Source organism: Helicoverpa zea, chromosome 3, assembly GCF_022581195.2.
Source record: "Helicoverpa zea isolate HzStark_Cry1AcR chromosome 3, ilHelZeax1.1, whole genome shotgun sequence".
NCBI lineage: Eukaryota > Metazoa > Arthropoda > Insecta > Lepidoptera > Noctuidae > Helicoverpa > Helicoverpa zea.
The window spans coordinates 12,821,928-12,840,255 of record NC_061454.1 but is presented as its reverse complement, the minus strand read 5'-3'; the positions used below and the strand labels follow the sequence as shown (position 1 = coordinate 12,840,255).

The 18,328-nt window shown below is 37.1% G+C and overlaps 1 protein-coding gene across 1 annotated transcript in view; it reads left to right on the top strand.

Annotated features, from left to right (window-relative positions):
• Positions 1–18,328, top strand: part of LOC124645790 (leucine-rich repeat-containing protein let-4-like) — a 243,403-nt gene that overhangs the window by 34,552 nt on the left and 190,523 nt on the right. The window lies entirely within an intron of this gene.

Below are 18,328 nucleotides of genomic sequence, written 5' to 3'. Positions count from 1 at the left end.
TAATATAAGAATATATTTCTTAACAGTAATAATGTATTTCTTTACAGATCGACTCCATCCAAAGGTTGTCTGGAAGAGATCACATTTAGTGATAAGACCGCCTATTGTACTCGTTTACTACTTGTTTGTTATGTCCTTCTGTTTGTTTGTTATTATTGTAGGTATTCAAACTTCTGGTATTCTTGAAAGCCTTTATTAATAGTTAAAGAAATACAATCACATTTTGTTAGGAATTATAACATTGTTCTCACTAGTTTTTACATCATGACAATTCACACCACAGTCATTCTTTTTCATAGACTAACAACCCTACATTTTTTAAATGTCATAGACTATAAATTCCTAACACCTTCTCCTATTTTTAATATATGAACATAAATTAAAAATACCTTATAATTACTTCAGAAACACATCAGTTTTCAAAACATTAACTTAAACAAGTTTTCAAAACATTAACTTAAACACTTCTAATTATAACTCTCAATTTACACAACAACTTTATCGCAATGAAATTTAAATTTTTCTTTATATAGTGGTTTCGTCAACATATCCGCTATCTGATAATTTGTAGGACAATATATAACATCTAAATATCCTTTCTTATAATTTTCGTGTATAAAATAAAATCTCACATCTATATGTTTAGATCTCTTGCTGAATGAACCTGTTTTAATCAATTGGATAGCACTCTGGTTATCAATATTCAAACTAATCTTAATACTGCTACCAATTAATTCACTTATAAAAGTCTTTAAGTATAAACACTCTTTAACGCAATCTGCTGCTGCTATATATTCCGCTTCAGTTGACGATAGACTTACTATCGGCTGTCTTTTGGAGCACCAAGCTATAGGTCCACCTGCCAACATTATTATGAACCCTGTTGTACTTCGTCTGGTCTCTGTACAACCTGCATAATCTGAGTCACAATATGCATGCAATCTTGTAATATCTTTCCCAGCATTATACAAAATCCCTTTATCTCTCGTTCCATTCAAGTACTTCAACACCTTCTTTACTGCTAATATGTCTTGCCTTGATGGATTTTCTACCTTTTTACTTGCTTCATTCACAGCTTGACTGATATCTGGTCTTGACCTGGTTGACAAATACAATAATCCACCAACTAGTTCTCTGTATGGGAAATTTGACGTAGCCACCTTAGATTCATTTTCCTTTCCCACAATGCATGGAGTATCTGCAGCTTTGGAATCATACATATTATATTTTCTAAGTAATTTTTCTGTATAATTCTGCTGATGCAACAAGATGCCTTGTTCTGATCTTTTTATTTCAAAACCTATATAGTTTTGAGGTTGTTCATATGTTTTTAAGATAAATTCTTTTTCCAATTGATGCAAGATCTGTAATAACTTTTCCTTGTCTTTTGATATGGCCAAACCGTCATCAACATATATAGCCAATATTCAAAATACCCATTTACTTGACAATATCTTGTGTCCTTTTGCTCTTCCTACATCAACTATTTCCCATGTATTGTTACTTTCCAATGATTCCTTCTCCGAATTTATGGCCTTCTCCCAATTATTCTTTTCAGCAGACTTCATGACTTCATCATACGTAAGTAATACATAATCTTGCAGGTAAGCTGGTTTTTTCCGTTGTCGTTTTGTATTTATAGTTTCTATAGTTTCTATCTCTGCAGTATTACTTTCTTTATTTTCATCATTTTCTACTTCATCAATAATATCTGGGATGTTATCTTCTATTACATTACTTTGTTGTTCTAACTCTTCTATTTCATAATAACTGTCATCACTTTCTTCTTCTTGATTTATTTCTTCTTCATTATTACCTGGTATTATTTCTGTTATCACCGAACTTCCTGTTTCTTCATATTTTTCTCCAATTTTCTTATTATTATTAATTATAACAATATCCCTTGCTATTTCAATTCTTCTTTCTTCTTTATTCCACAATCTATATCCATTATTAGTATATCCAATCATGATTAACTTTTTGCTTCTTGGATCTAGTTTCTTAATATTCGAATGTAATTGTTTAGCATATACTATTGAACCAAACTTGCATATATTAGATATATTAGGCCTTTTACCATGCCACATCTCATAAGGTGTCTTATTCTTCAAAGATTCACTTGGTAATCTATTTATAATATAAGTAGAACAGTATACAGCTTCACCCCACATTTCTTTATCTAACCCTGAATCAAATAGTAATGCTCTGGTTTTATCTACTAATGTTCGATTTAGTCTTTCTGCTTTACCATTTAGTTGTGGTGAGTATGGTACTGTATAATCTAGTTTTATTCCCTTTTCAGTACACCATTTTTTAAAATCATTGCTTGTGTATTCACCTCCATTATCGCATCTTATGGTAGATACCTTTTCTGTTCTCTCTCTTTCTGTTTCTTCTATATAATGTTTTAAATTTTCTTTAACTTCATTTTTATATTTAAGCAAGTATATTTTTGTAAAATGAGTATAATCATCCATGACGGTTAAAACATAACTATAGCCATCATACGTTTTGTTTTCGAACGGTCCACATACATCAGTATGTAATAATTGAAGTGGTCTACTGGCTCTGTTTCTTACTGTGTTAAATGGAAGTCTTGTTTGTTTAGCTTGTGTACAGATTTCACATTCGTCTATTTGCCTTAATCCATTTATTTTTATTCCATCTGCCACATCTGGTAATATATCTAGTATTTTCTTTCCTGGATGTCCAAGTCTTTGATGCCATTCTAAGGCAGTGCCATTTTCTTTCATTAACAGTGTTTTTTCTTGCATATTATTATCATCCAAATTAATTTTATATAAACCGTTTTCTTTTTTTCCTGTTAATATTAATTCTGACTCCTTATATATTTTTACATTATCTTTGGTAAATATAACCACTCCTTGATTGTTTGTAACTGCATTAACCGATAATAAATTTTGTGATAAGTCAGGAACAAGCAGGGTATTATTAAGAGTACATTTTTTTCCAATGACTTTACCAGTCCCTTTCACCTCTATTGTTTCTTCATTTGCAGTCAAAACAGATGATGGTTTGCATTCAAAAAATTTTAGTATGTCTACATTTTTGGTCATGTGTGCAGTACACCCAGAGTCTACAACAAATTCTTTCAGTTTTGGTTCTTGAATTTCACCGTTTGTAAAAAATGCCTTTTCTATTCTTTTGTTACTTTTTTCTTCATTCTCATTCTTATTCTTATTTTTGAAAAAACAATTTTCTTCTCTGTGATTAATTTTTTTACAGATTGAGCACTGTTTATTTTTAAACTTACAGTCTTTATCTTCATGGTTGTCCCTTTTGCAGATACTACAGGCTCTACAGTCTTTCTTCATGTGCCCTGTTTTGTTACATTTGAAACATTTTATTGCATTAAACTTTTTCTTTGATGTAGATGAAGATGTAGCTTGAAATGCTAGCTGCTTGTCACTTTCTTTTGCTTTCAACATTCGATTTTCTTCAGCCAGAAGTCTGTTTGTTAAATTTTGAAGGGTTTTCTTATCGTCTGCCATGCATTCCCAAGAAGTTATAAAATAGTTTAAATTATTTGGTAAACAGCTTAGTATTTTGGATATGACCATTTCATCATCTATTTTTGTTCCTAGCTGATTTATACGAAATTGTAAATTTTCTATTTCACTTATTAATTGGGAAAGCGATTGACTCTCTTGTTTCTTATATGTGAAAAACTCTTGTAATAATGCATCTTTGTTTCTTTGCTCAGAACCTTCGAATATTTCACATAATTTTACGTACATTTCACGTGCACTGTTACAATTAATTATGTGACCTTTTAGTTTCTTATCAATACTGCTTATGATAATTCTTTGCACCTGAGCATCTTTGATACTGAAGTCACTTTTCTTGTCATCTTCTTTTGTTTGTGCAATTGTTTTTGCAAGATTTGCCGCTTTTAAGTGTATATTGAATTCAAATTTCCACAATAAAAATGTTTCCGCATCTTTTAATTTTTCTATCTGTATTATCTCAGGTTTTTCCATTTTTTAGTTTTTCACCGTTTTTTATTTTCTTCCTTGTTATTACTGTTTTTTAGTTTTTTTTTCACTTGTTTTTTATGTTGGGTTTTTCATTACCCAATCCCGGTTTTTAATTTTTTCTTCTCGGGCGTTCTGGGCCCATAACCTATTGTAGGTATTCAAACTTCTGGTATTCTTGAAAGCCTTTATTAATAGTTAAAGAAATACAATCACATTTTGTTAGGAATTATAACATTGTTCTCACTAGTTTTTACATCATGACAATTCACACCACAGTCATTCTTTTTCATAGACTAACAACCCTACATTTTTTAAATGTCATAGACTATAAATTCCTAACAGTTATTAGTGTACAATAAAGAATATTCTATCTATTCTATCTATAAGAATAAATTAAAATTCCGTAATAGGTAATAAAAATTCAATTAAAGTTAAAAATTATTACGAATGACGCAACACCAAAATAAATAATACATATAAAAATTTAATGCTAAAAACTTAAATATCTTTTTTCTTAACAACAAAAACAAATTGAACCTATAATTTAAAATTAATAAATAAAATTGAAATAAGTTGCTATTAAAAAATAGGTATATATAAAATTGGTATTCGATTATTTATAATAAATTTCCGATTTAGGTATCGAATGCACACCGCTGATTGAAAAAAAAAAAATACTCCATTCCAAACTCTACTTGTCTGTGACTTGACTGATCTTGTAAATTGTTCATTTTTATTGTGTATTTTATGTGCTGATTTTTTAGTTATTGAACATAAATAAGTACACGAAATGTATTGCAACGGATTGAAAATGTTATAAATATGACGTTTGTGTTGTGTTTGAGAAAGTGATGCGATTACTTATTGGTAAGTTTTCACCAAATTTGAAATGCCTAACTTTTCGATAGACTTAAAAACACCGTAATTATTATCTTTTTCTGAATTAACTGACCCCATTTGACCTTTGCACGTTGTTGTCAAATAAGTGAGCTCCAAAGTTATAGTTAAAATACTTCTGATCAGGCATTACGGACTTAGAATTCATGTGTTGAAAGTTAGTACAAATTTTTGACTTCCATGTCGCGATTCAAAATATCCCGCCGAATCAACGGTAAAGTCATATGTCAAAATCTTGTCGAGCAGAGGGGTTAACACGAAAATAGAAGTGTTCTATTGTTTTTGTTAACAAAACCCAGATTCTTTATGTAACCGACATCAATTTAATTACTACAATCATATCTGAATTTTCAAATCTTTAAGTAGGTATGATCTATATATAATATTATACAAGGTGTTGATTTGCATTTGTGCCATACTTCAGGAGGAGGACATAAAATACGTAACTAATCGATTGGAATTACAGTAAACGGGAAATTGCTAATATGCACTGCTTTTTTTGTCATTGTAATGTCGTAGTATTTCAGAAGTAACCCAATTTTATGAATGAAAATCTATACATATAATAAATCTGTAAAAAAACTGTGTCTGTACATTGAATATATTAAAAAAATAATAATTGGGTGGGGTTTAGAAACAGTAATGGAGCACAAATCCAAAAAAAAAATCTGTCTGTATGTCTGTATGTCTGTATGTCTGTTTGTTTGTACACGCTAATCTTCCGAACTACTGAACGGATTTCAATGATTTTTTCTTTGTTGTATCTGTATTAAGCCTGGTCAACATATAGGCTATAATTTATCTTCGAAACTTGAAGACCTGATGCAGAACTCCAACAGACCAATAAAACTATAAGAGATACAAATATGGTGCCGTGGCAAAAATTGTTTCATTTGATGAGCATTTTCAGCTGAGATAATAAATTTTAAGATCTGGAGCACCTGATGTGGAACCCCAAGAGCCCAGCTTCTCTGTACCATATACAGGTATGACGTTTTAGCAAAAGTTGTTCAATTTGATAAGCACTTTCTATTGACTTATACAAATTGAAGATCTAAAACATCTGATGTGGAACTCCAGGGGCCCAGCCAGACTATAGCATATAGAGGTATGACGTTTTAGCAAAAGTTGTTCAATCTGATAAGCACTCTCTGTTGACTTATAAAAATTGAAGATGTAAAACACCTGATGTGGAACTCCAGGAGCCCTGCTAGACTATATGAAGCATATGAAGATATGACGTTTTAGCAAAAGTGGTTCAATCTGATAAGCACTTTTCTTTTCTCTCTCACACAAACAAATAATAACGAAGATACAACAACGCTTGAATTTCGTGTTAAGTCACTGCTTAGTACAAATTTTACATACCTAGACGTGGCGTCACGAGCCCCCGCTCTCTAACTTTGTTGCGTTATATCTCATTATTATTTTGTATGTCTCTTCCAGACCTTGGGACTACAGAGTTCCGAATTTTTGGGAGGCAAACGTGGGGCCGAAGCCAACACGCTGAAGCTCCTTTTGAGACAACTTTAATGAACTATAGAAATGAATCCAAGGACAATCCCCGGTGGACGTCGTTAAAAAAAAATACAATCCCCGGTTCTGTGCTAAACTATTGCTAACTATGGAGGAAAACTACTTGGGCTATTGTGATGGGATGTTAGTGGATGACAATGTATTAGGTACATGTAAAAACGGCAGGTGGAGACTCGCCACCTCACTTACTGGGCCCCCGGGAACCAGTCACTGAATAGCAACAAGAGGGCAACAGGGACATGAGCGGCTGAAGGGTGAGGATAACTCGGCGGACTTTAAACGCAGATTACGCGCTCCCTGTGCTTACCATGAGGCACCTACCCTGCGAGCAAGGCTACTAATCCTGCTCTAGCGACGGCTCCACTCTGGACGGCCAAGCCAAGCCAGAGGCGTGAGACCTACCCCCGTCATGGTTCACTCCGACCGGCCGGATATGGGGGACAGTATACACTCCCTGGAGAACTCAGTATATATAGCCCCGCGGGGTCGCTACTCCCCGTCATCAGCCTCAGATGTCCTGCGGTGCCTATATCTCATTATTATTGTCGTTATTATCTCAAGAGCCTTTGTCCCAATTATGTTAGGGTCGACTTCCAGTCAAGATGCAACTGAGTACCAGTGTTTTACAAGGAGCGACTGCCTATCTGACCTCCACAACCCGGTTACCCGCTCAACCCAACACCCCTTGGTAAGACTTACTGGCTTCTGACTACCCATAACGACTGCCAAGAATGGAATGTTCAATGACAGTCGGAACCTACAGTTTAACATCCCCTCCAAATAACGGTCATTGGTATCCAAAATATACGTAGAAAGTACATACTTAGAAAAGTTGCATTGGCAGGCACTTGCCAGACCTGGAATCAAAGACACACGCTCATACTTAAGAGATTGGTTCTCTACCCACTAAACCACCACGAATTCCACTAAGTCACCACGACTTTGTCATCTATTTAATGTTTTTATACGTAATATTTTTGCCACACACAACTTAAATGCGGACTAATTAGAATCACTACTTTTATCCCTATGTTCACGTCTATTGCGACTATTCAGATCTTTGATTTTGCTGACCCCGTAGTCGCTGGCATAAGGGACAGGATCCGCGTACGAAGTCGCGGGCAGAAGCTAGTTATGAATAATCATTGCGTATGCTTTGTGTTTGCGTTTGTTTGAGGGCGCAGCACGGTTTTAAGGCCAGTAACACACGCGCCAAGTTCAAAATACGGCTAGATTGCATTGAAGGAATTCCGAAAAAAAAAAATTACCTACCAATTTTTTTGTTGATTTGGGTCGAGAATCAGTAGCATAATTACGTCCTTGAATATGGCACGGATGCAAATCAACAGCTTGTATAAAATGATTTAATTAAAATATTAAGAAACCGCAGAACTTATAGCAGCATTCAAATCGAAGTTTTCATATGACCAATCATTTTAGCAAAATTAAATTAGTTTCGTCGCGTCTGCTCTCAACTAATCTATGTGCAGTCAGGACCACATGAAAGCGGTCCGCGGTTCGCTTCTCTCGTCCCTTCTGGCATTCTGAACTATCTTCGTATTATATACAACTAGGAAGTACAACTATTCCGTGTTATCCTAGCGACAACTTGCTTCTACTTAGTTAAAATAATACAGACTTGTCTTCAAGCCAAGATATTCGGAGATGTTATTATGTTCTACAAAGTAGTTTCGCAATATAAGGAAAATATATTTAGTGAAATACCTGTACTGGGATTCTATAAAACTCGATCAACAACTCGCATTTCACTTCGATTCGTAATGTCATTTCATACTTTAGGGGAGGTAGGGGAGGGATGGGCACTTTTTCACAATTTATTGCATAAAAAATCAGATTTTACAGATCATTATCAACTTTTATTGCCATTTCTTATATTCGGCTAGATATAATGAAAGAGCTTTCCTAAAAATTACAATCAGTTTCAACATTACGAGATATTTAAACGGTTTTATTTAGCTCACCCCGTTTGTTTTATTATTAATTCTTGGATCAAATTTAGTAATTCAAATTTCACCCTCTTCCTGTCAACCGATTGGTCTGAAATTTTGTATACACCTTTAATTAAATCCAATATGGCCGCCGGCACAAAATGGCACAGCCCCCTCAATATGGGTATCAAATGAAAGGGCTACACAAGTAGAATACTGTCAGCAACCCCAGCGGGGCGCAACAGGGCCAAGGCCTGCCTGCACGTCGATTCTATAAAATTCGAACAACAACTCGCATTTCACTTCGCTATTCACTCTCACTTCGCATTCGATTCAGAACGACCTTGATTTTGCATTCTGTAAACATCACCTAATCACTTGCGAAGTGAAGTGAGCTCGACATCGACCAATGCTGTGCTAGTGACTTCCCCACTCGACAAAATGTCAACCGAGATTAATCAGTTTTTAATTTTATCAGTTTTGACACAGAATTTTAGCTAAATATGATGTTTTAGTTATAATTTGTTATTGTAAGGAATTTGAGGCAGCTTTTAAGTATAAAATAAACAGAAATCTCTAAATTCGTGCTGTGAATATAATCTATGCTTACCCTACGAAAAAAAATACTGACAGCGCCAATACCATTATTAATCTGTGGACAATATTTTCTTCTCTTCTGTCATAGAGGAAAGTAATATATCGGGTATCTTCTGTCTTCATATTGTGTTTAAGCTTGTTTGTTTTCGCCGGTTTTCGCCGTAATTGTGATAAAATCATGAAGTAATTTTATATTTCTTGTTATAAAGTTAAAAATAATATTAATTAAAGAAGTGTTTATTTTATTAATCCAACAATAATTTCAGTCCAAATGACAGGTCGTCTCACCCTTCGTCGGCTCAGGTTGAAACTCTGGTTGAGTTTATGGAGCAAAACCCAGGCCTGGCGAAGGGTTTCGTGAGAACGCAAAATGCCAGAGAGCGAAGTCGAAGCCAGTGGGAGGAATTAATTTAAATCTGCATCTGTTATCTGAAAAAGAAATAAATTACAATGACTCTATTATACCTAATTATAATTGATTACAACATTGAAATCCATTTTACCAATTGCACATTTCTTGCATGGTAGCCTTTGCGGCAGTAAAACCGTTCTTCGTTCTCTGCTGGTCTCTTCATTGCCACCAGAGTGCCATCAATACAGCCTATGGTGGCTGGAAACCCAAACCTTTTGTAGAACCTGTAATTTACAATAATCACTAACATGATCAACTGTAAAAATAAAAGGGTCAGTTTAATTATAATAATATTAAAATTATATTATATCTAGGTACTAACCTTTCTTTTAAAATTTGCCTTTCTTGCTGATTTTGAGGAAACCTTATATATTTTTTTACTACGGCCGGATTGTTCAGAGCTTCCACTACTTCATTTATGCAACGAGATGCAGACGGTTGCGATAAATAAGTTCTGATGCCCTCTTTAATAACCTTCTGGTAACTGCCACTAGCCAAGAATGATAAAGTACATAGTATCTGTGAAACAATAAATCAATAAAAAATGTAATACCTACTTTATCTGGATTTAGTGAAAACAAAATTGAGACCAATTTGGTTATTTTCATGCTTAAGAGAATACCAATATTATAACTGAAGTACAGAGGCTTTTGAAAACATATCAGCTGGCGGGGAAACCACATAAAGGGAATACTCCTTATTAAGAACTAAGTGTTTTTCTTATTATTGTGTGCTTGATTACAATTTTTCAACTATAAACTGTGTCAATACTTACTTTTACACGAGTTGTAAGTCCTTTGCCTCGACGTTTTGTGGGCTTTATCAGGGGCAGTAAATCAGACTCCAGTTGGTCAATTAGCTCCTTTGACAATCTATATATGCTCACATAGTCATCATCGCGAGTTAATAAAGGTAAACTACGAATTCTAGCAGATTGTTGACGCTTTTCTAAATTATCTAAAGCATGAGCTTCTTCTAATAAAGATTTAAGCAAAAACATTCTAGCCATCGTTAAATGTAGGCACTTAATCACTTTAAAACACTTAGAACTTTATTTAAACACTATTTTAAATATAATAGTCTCTAGATCAAGTTGGCAACGGTACCTGAAACAAGATTCTATAAAGGATTTTTCGCGCAGATTTATAACCTCACAAATTTTCACTGACGAAGAAAAGCCTCCCTACCATAGAGAGCATTGGACACTTTTTACTTAGTTTTTGAAAAAAAAAATCGGTAAAAAAACTTTTAAGTTAAACGGTTTTATCTTATGTGCACTGAAAACTAGAAAATAAAAAATAGTTACTTACCTGTCAACCTACGTAGGTGGTCCCGGTCATATTAGACTAAAATAAAAACGTGGGGCCCATTAACTATTGCTGTAGTACTCTCTTCTAAAGGTATAATAGGTGTGGATTGCATCGACTTACTATAATTGTAACTGGAGATTTTGACAATCAATAATTAATAATAGAAAATACACATACCTTTCATTAGTTTTCTCTTTATAACGATCCGAAACCGCAACAAAATATTTAAGTACTTTTACGAGTGTTTGTTCTTGACAACTCACAGAAATGACAGATAGTCTATGGATGAACACCGTTACCAGTCGGTAACGTAAACTACCCAATTAAAAAAAAACAAAACTATGATCAGAAATCAGAATAAAAGGACCCCCCTTTTATTCTGATTTGATCATGTCTCCCAACTGCCCATCTCTCCCCTACCTCCCCTATAGATAGACAGATTTTGACAAATCTGTCAAAATCTCGACTTTGATTTAGTTCAACTTGTCAACACGCTCGATAGTGAAGCGCTAGTGTAGTTTGACAATGTCAATCACGAAACTTTAAGGTAGAATTCCGTGGGTCGCGATTGTCGCAGCCGCGCGCGACAAAAGTCAACCTATGAAAATGTATGGCACCGCTGCCGAGGGCTGCGACAGTCGCGCGCGGACGACGAATTTCGTGAGCCGCTCGCGGCCGTACGCTTCTCAACATGGTCTAGCGCTTAATAACATCTATAGAATTTTAGTAAAACCAGAATTAAATTTTTGACAATGCCGCGAGCAGCTTACGAAATTCGTCGGCCGCGCGCGACTGTCACGGGCCTCGACAACGGTGCCATACATTTTCAAAGGTTGGATTCTCGCCACAGAGTGTTTTTGGTTAGCACGTGTGTCTAGAGTTTTTGTTTATTTTCAGTGAATTGGTGACTTTTTGTGACTTGTTTTTGTTGCTGTGTGTTGTCCTTGTGTGCGTTATTGTGTGTGTACGTTTTTTCGTCTAGTAGTGTAAGTTTTATTAGTAAATATGGACCGAAACAAACCTCCGGATCCAGATCCTCCTGACATCTCCTCGTACGCTCCTTTATCCCCTAACTTTCCACTTTCCCACTTCGCCGATGTTGCTTGCAGCATCGCGGAGTCCCAATCTCCATCCCTTCCCGAATCTCAGAACCCTACCAATCAGATCGCTAGGAAACGCTCTGCAGATGCCGAAAATAGTCGCATACCACCAAAACAGCAGAGAAACCAAGTAGGTCGCAGCAGATACTCTGCAACAGATAAAGCTCCCTTTATTGTACATGTGTCGCGTTTGGAGCCTCAGCCTAATACTGGTACTACACTGCACCCGGTGACCTTTGGCATGTTTTTGCTCAAGAACAACATAGCTAATATTGTTCGGGACGGTGTTAAGAAAGTCGGCCGCAATAGAGTTTCTGTTGAGTTTTCATCCCCCCAGGATGCAAACTCATTTATAATTAATGCCATCCTTTCTAAAAACAGCTATGTGGCATCAATCCCCACTTTTAATGTTACACGTATGGGTGTTGTTAGTGGCGTCCCCACCGACTTAAGTGAAGAGGAAGCTAAAACTTACCTTACAGTGCCCTCAGGATGTGGACAAATCCTTAAAGTCCGTCGCATCAGCCGTAAATTCTTCAATGATGGCATCGCAGAGTTTAAACCGACAGAGACCTGTGTTATCACATTTGATGGCCAGGTTTTACCTAATAGAGTTTATTGCTGCTACACCTCCCTACCAGTTGTTCAATATGTTTACCCCACCATCCAGTGCCGCAAGTGCTGCAGGTTTGGTCATGTGGAGTCTGTATGTCGCTCAAAACCACGTTGTTGTAAATGTGGCCACGATCACCCCGGTGATGGTTGCAACATTTCAGAAGATGAGGCGTTCTGTGTGTTATGCTCTGGTAATCACTTTGCTAACAGCAAGTCATGCCCGGAGCATGGCAGACAGAAAGCCATAAAAACTATTATGGCTGAGAAGTCCTTATCCTATGCTGAGGTCAGCAAAACAGTTCCACCTGCTTCCCGCAATTATGCGAATGCTGTTAAATCAACAGCAAATCAACCTCAGTCATATCGCAAAACAGTATTTTTAAAGCTAAAGACCCATGCTCCCCTCTCACCTTCTTATGACAAAGCTGCTCATCAGCGTATTGTTAACTCTCCCTCACTTTCACAGCCAGATGGCTGCGCTCTTAATAACCCTTATGCTGATTCTAACAATACATCCTCTTTAATAGAAATCTTAATTAAAGTTCTGTCATCTATAATGACTAATAATTCCCAAATACCGTCCAACGTCGCCCATCAACTTGTTAATCTGTTACTAAATGTTAAAAATGGCACCTCATCAGGTGTTCTTACAATGGAATGTGAGGAGCGTGTTTCATAAGAAGCACGACCTCATATTTCTACTTAATAAATACAAGCCCTTGGCTTGTTCTATTGCTGAGACTTGGCTTACACCAAGTCTTAGCTTTCGCATGCCACATTTTAATATTTTGAGATGTGATAGGTCTGATGGATATGGAGGGTCGGCTCTTTTCCTTAATAATAGAGTCCCATTCTCGACCCTGTCTCTTCCTGCTCTGGATGGTGACATTAATGTAGTTGCAGCAAAATTCGAAGGCATTACTGTACTTTCCATTTATATCTCCCACCCACACCGAAACTTTTTAGGCTCCCTTAGAAACGTTTTTAACAATATAGATGGGCCTATGTTAGTTATGGGAGATTTTAATTGTCACCATTTTAGATGGGGCTCCAACCGTTGTGATGCGTTTGGGGAAGGTTTAGTAGAAATCCTCGATGACCTTAACCTTTGCATCTTAAATGATGGTTGTCCTACCCGCAGACCCCTTCCCGGACAGCAGAAGAGTTGTGTAGATCTTACTTTCTGTTCTGTAGAGTTGGCGGCATCGTTTCATTGGCAATGCACCCCTCTGACGCATGGCAGCGATCACTATCCTATTGTTGTAACATTATTAAACAAAACTTATTTAGAGAAAACTTCCCCTCCACTTCTGAAGTACAACTTATCGAAACCGGACTGGTCAAGGTTTGCTTCACTATTGGAGGAGAAAATCAGTGAACTTCCAAATTTAACTTCTTCTTTCCCGCAAATTCCTGATCACTGCCATGCTAAGAGTTGTTATGACGGCTTTGTTTCGGCCATTTCCCTTAGTGCTGATTCCACCTTTCCTCTGCGCAATTGCGCTAAGAACAAAATCCCATCACCCCCGTGGTGGGACCAAGATTGCACATCATCAATACGTGAAAGAAAGGTAGCTGAAGAAAAGTTCAATGAAGCGATGAACATCGACAACCTTCTACAGTACAAACGAGTGTATGCCCAATCCCAACGGCTTCTTCGTAAGAAGAAACGTCGTGGTTGGGTAAAGTTTTGCACCTCTCTTTCTCCCTCAACTCCAGTGTCAGCAGTATGGAAGAGTATAAACCGCTTCAGACGTGGGTGCTCTCCATCTGTCTCGTCCCCTATAACCAGAAATACTGCTGAATTATTCTTCGATAAAATTGCTCCAGCCTATGTTCCGTTACTTTCAGAATTAGATCACTCGCCTGTGGGTACCGTGGGTGACCCTTTGGACGATCCATTTACAATGGAAGAATTGAATGCGGTGTTGCGTCACGTTCGAGATTCTGCCCCGGGCATTGATGGCATTCCATATTCATTTATAACCCATGCCAGCATAAATGCTAAAAATTACCTACTAAATATTTTTAATTATTGTTATTATTTTGGTTGGGTTCCTGACCAATGGAAACTTCAGATCATTATCCCTCTTTTGAAACCCGGCAAAAATGCTGATGATCCGAATGGCCTTAGACCAATTGCTCTATCCTCCGTTCTGGCTAAACTTTTGGAACACCTCATTAAAAATAGGCTTGAGTGGTTGGTCGAATCTAAGGGTTTGCTACCGAGCCACCAATTTGGGTTCAGAAAGGGTCTTGGCACAATGGACAGTGTGGCAACATTTGTTACTGATGTTCGTACAGCCTTTTCTAAAAATGAAACTGCTGTAGCCGCCTTCCTAGATGTTTCTTCCGCATATGATAGCGTCCTCCTTCCCATACTCAGGCAGAAATTGCAACAGCTGAGTCTCCCGGTAAGGATGATTCAATGCATATGTGGACTACTTACGTCTCGATCCTTGGTGCTGAGAGTGCAGGGTGAGGTATTTGAGGAAAGAATTACATGGAAGGGCCTTCCCCAAGGCTCTGTCCTTAGCCCGTTGCTCTATAACCTATACACATTCGACATTGGTTCCTGCCTAAACAACGACTGCCGCATTCTGCAATATGCCGACGATCTGGCACTCTACGTAACCAATGCCTCGATTGTTGATGCTGCTAAATCCCTCTGCCTTTCTTTGGACTCTCTGCACCAATGGCTTCTTGACCACGGCCTCTCTCTGTCTGCTCCTAAAAGTTCGGTAGTCATCTTCTCGCGGAAACGCTCAATCCCTCAGGTATCTATTAAAATCCAGGGTCAAGGGATCCCTGTTGTTAAAAAGGCAAAATTTTTAGGGGTCTATTTGGATGCAAAATTAACTGGTGTCGACCACTTGCTATTTGGTTAAAAGGTGCGAAAGGGTGATTTCAATTCTTAAAGTTCTTTCTGGTGTATGGTGGGGGGCCCATCCTTACACCATGAAACTTGTTTATAACGCTTTAGTTCGTAGTATACTAGATTATGGTTCATTCGTTTTGATTCCTTGCAACAGGGGTGCCTTGGCGGGATTAGATAGGATTCAGTCTCAATGCCTTCGGATCATCTCAGGTTGCATGAAGTCCTCTCCCATTAACGCGTTACAGGTTGAATGTGCCGAACCTCCTTTGGCCTTGAGGAGGCAATATCTAGCTTCCCGCTTCCTATCAAGGGTTGTTCCTAAAACCTCCCACCCCCTAATCCCTAAACTTGTAGATCTAGATGCTTTATGTAAAACATCAAAATACTGGGAGCATAAAGAAATTCCTCTCATTTTAAAAGCATTCCGTTTTGTCTTAAATCTAAATTGTCCTATTGCCCAGTATCCTAGATTACCTATTTTCAACTTTTCTAAGTCCTTTGCTTTATTCCAAAAATATACTATGATATTGGTATCTTCAAGAAATCCCCGTCGGCGAATTCGACCTTTAATGCGGTGGTGGGAGAGCGATGGAATGGGTTCCATAGATTTTTCACCGACGCTTCCAAATTATCGTCAAGCAGCAACACTGGTGCTGCTGTTTATTACCAGAACTCAAAAATTGTTTTAAAATTTAAATGTCCAAAGGAGTCGTCCGTATTTACAGGCGAGTGTGTGGCATTATTGGAAGCTTGCCTTTTCATAGAGTCTCATGAAATCAGTTTAAGTGTTATCTTTACAGATTCATTAAGCTGTCTTCAAGCCCTATCCCAAAATCCCTTCAAAAGTAAACTCCACAGTCCTATAATCCTAAATATTAAAAAGTCCCTATTATCTTGTGCACATCAGCAAAAAGTAGTTCACCTTGTATGGATACCCAGTCATTGCGGTATCAAGGGGAATGAATGTGTAGATGCAATGGCCAAAGATGCTTGCACGTCAGCCTCAGCCGATCCTACATACTTCTCCCTTCAAGGGTATGACCTGCTAAACCTTCCAAAAGCGCACCTTGAGACTTCATGGCAGGAATGTTGGAATTTGTCCAGTAGGAAAAAGGGTACTTCCTATTATGCTATCCAACCCCTCATACAACCTAAACCTTGGTTTTTCCATTACAAAAAGTTCCCCAAGTTTGTCATATCTGTCCTATGCAGAATACGTATAGGCCACTGCTGTACTCCTGTTTTCCTGCGAAAAATCCATGTACAGGACTCATCTCTTTGTGAGTGCGGATTGGATGAAGGTAGCCTGGAGCACATATTCTTCAGCTGCCCCATCAACTCCTCATCCTTTGACTTATATAGCCGTCTCCCAAAATTAAAGATTCCTGTACCAATTAACTTCCCTTCCCTCTTAACATATTCCTCCCCAGAACTTCTCCAAGTCCTCATGATTGCTATCCTTCGCAATAATATTAAATTATAGACCGTGGCCTACTTTTGGTCACCGTTTAGATAAATGTGGTATTTTAATTCCCCCCCCCCCCCCTTTTTTGTATATATATTTTATAATATTTCAATGTTCTAACCTTTTATATTTGTTATTTATATATGTATATTTTTGTTTCAGTGCCGTCCTACTAACCCAACAAGATCTACAATCAGTTAAATTATTATTCTTTCTCAAAGTTGTTTGTTTGGCATCACGACGTGCTTATCATTTCACTCGTCAGTGGCAGAATCGTTGATATCGACATCGACAATTTGCCATAACCAAAAATAGAATAGAATTTTCAAAGGTTGACTATTGTCGCGTCCACGGAATTCTACCTTTAGATCGAAGTCGAAGTGAGAGTGATGTCGAAGTGAGTTGTGATATTTTATAGAATCGACATGCTGTTGTTTATTGGGAACAGAAATATTTTTGTTTAGATTATATTATGAATATTTCATGGGCCTTTATTTTGCTTCTTTACAAAGCACCTATTTATGTACATTATGTAGGTTATTATGAAACTAGTATCTAATGGATATACTTTCCAAGAAAACAGCGTTAGATGTTTGCTTAGTTCCTACTACATATCATTTGATTACCTATATATATTTATAGCACAAAGCGCTTGACAGCAATTTCTTCAGAAATAAGCAGTACCTACCTTTGTACTCAATTGTGCTATGCCATTTTGTTCTTTACAGTGTGTACCTACAAATTTAAGCCCCTGTAAAAACAAATGCAACAAAAATACATATTACATCGCCATAGCGATTTCTTCACCATTTCCGTTCCAAATTTTTTACAAACGTCCTTTAACACGTAAACAAAATCAAAGTGCACCTCTGCAACATACCTACATAATATTCTATGCAAACAATGAAAGTGTAGTGTGACCGACTATTGGCGCCGGCATGTCCCCTGCCCCGTATCGCGTTACTGGCGAGGTGACGGCTACATCTGCGATCGTTGGTAAACCAATGTGTAACACGATATTTGGTTGCCGATAACAATTGGTTTAAACGTGGTTTAACTCTAGGTGTACAGTGTGAAAGGACCAATTTGATCGGGTCTAACGAACTAGGAAATGCTTTTTAGTTCAATATTAACAACATCCCTGTCCTATGACTCATATGTGATATACACCGATTGTTTAAATATTATGTCTGCATCGTAGACAGCGAAGTGGTTAAGTGAAGATTAAAACTGCACATTCTACTAAAGTTTGACAGTACGAAAGAACATACAGAAACAGCAAATATCCAAATATTAATTCCAAAAATGAACATTAAACAAAGCAGTGTCAACAAAACTGCATTGTACCAACAAATCATGAATTACACGATTCATTTCAATAAATCAGAGTGCAAAAACGATTCCAATTTCGCTACCAATCACCAGTAACAATTTACCTATCTCGTGTCGCGGGCCAAACGGTTCCCCAATAAAACATAGCCGCACATAGCCGGTACTAAATCCGCCACAAAGTACCACTGTTTATTCCCTCAAACTGAATAGTGTACGGTACCATTTCAAAAGTTCAGTGG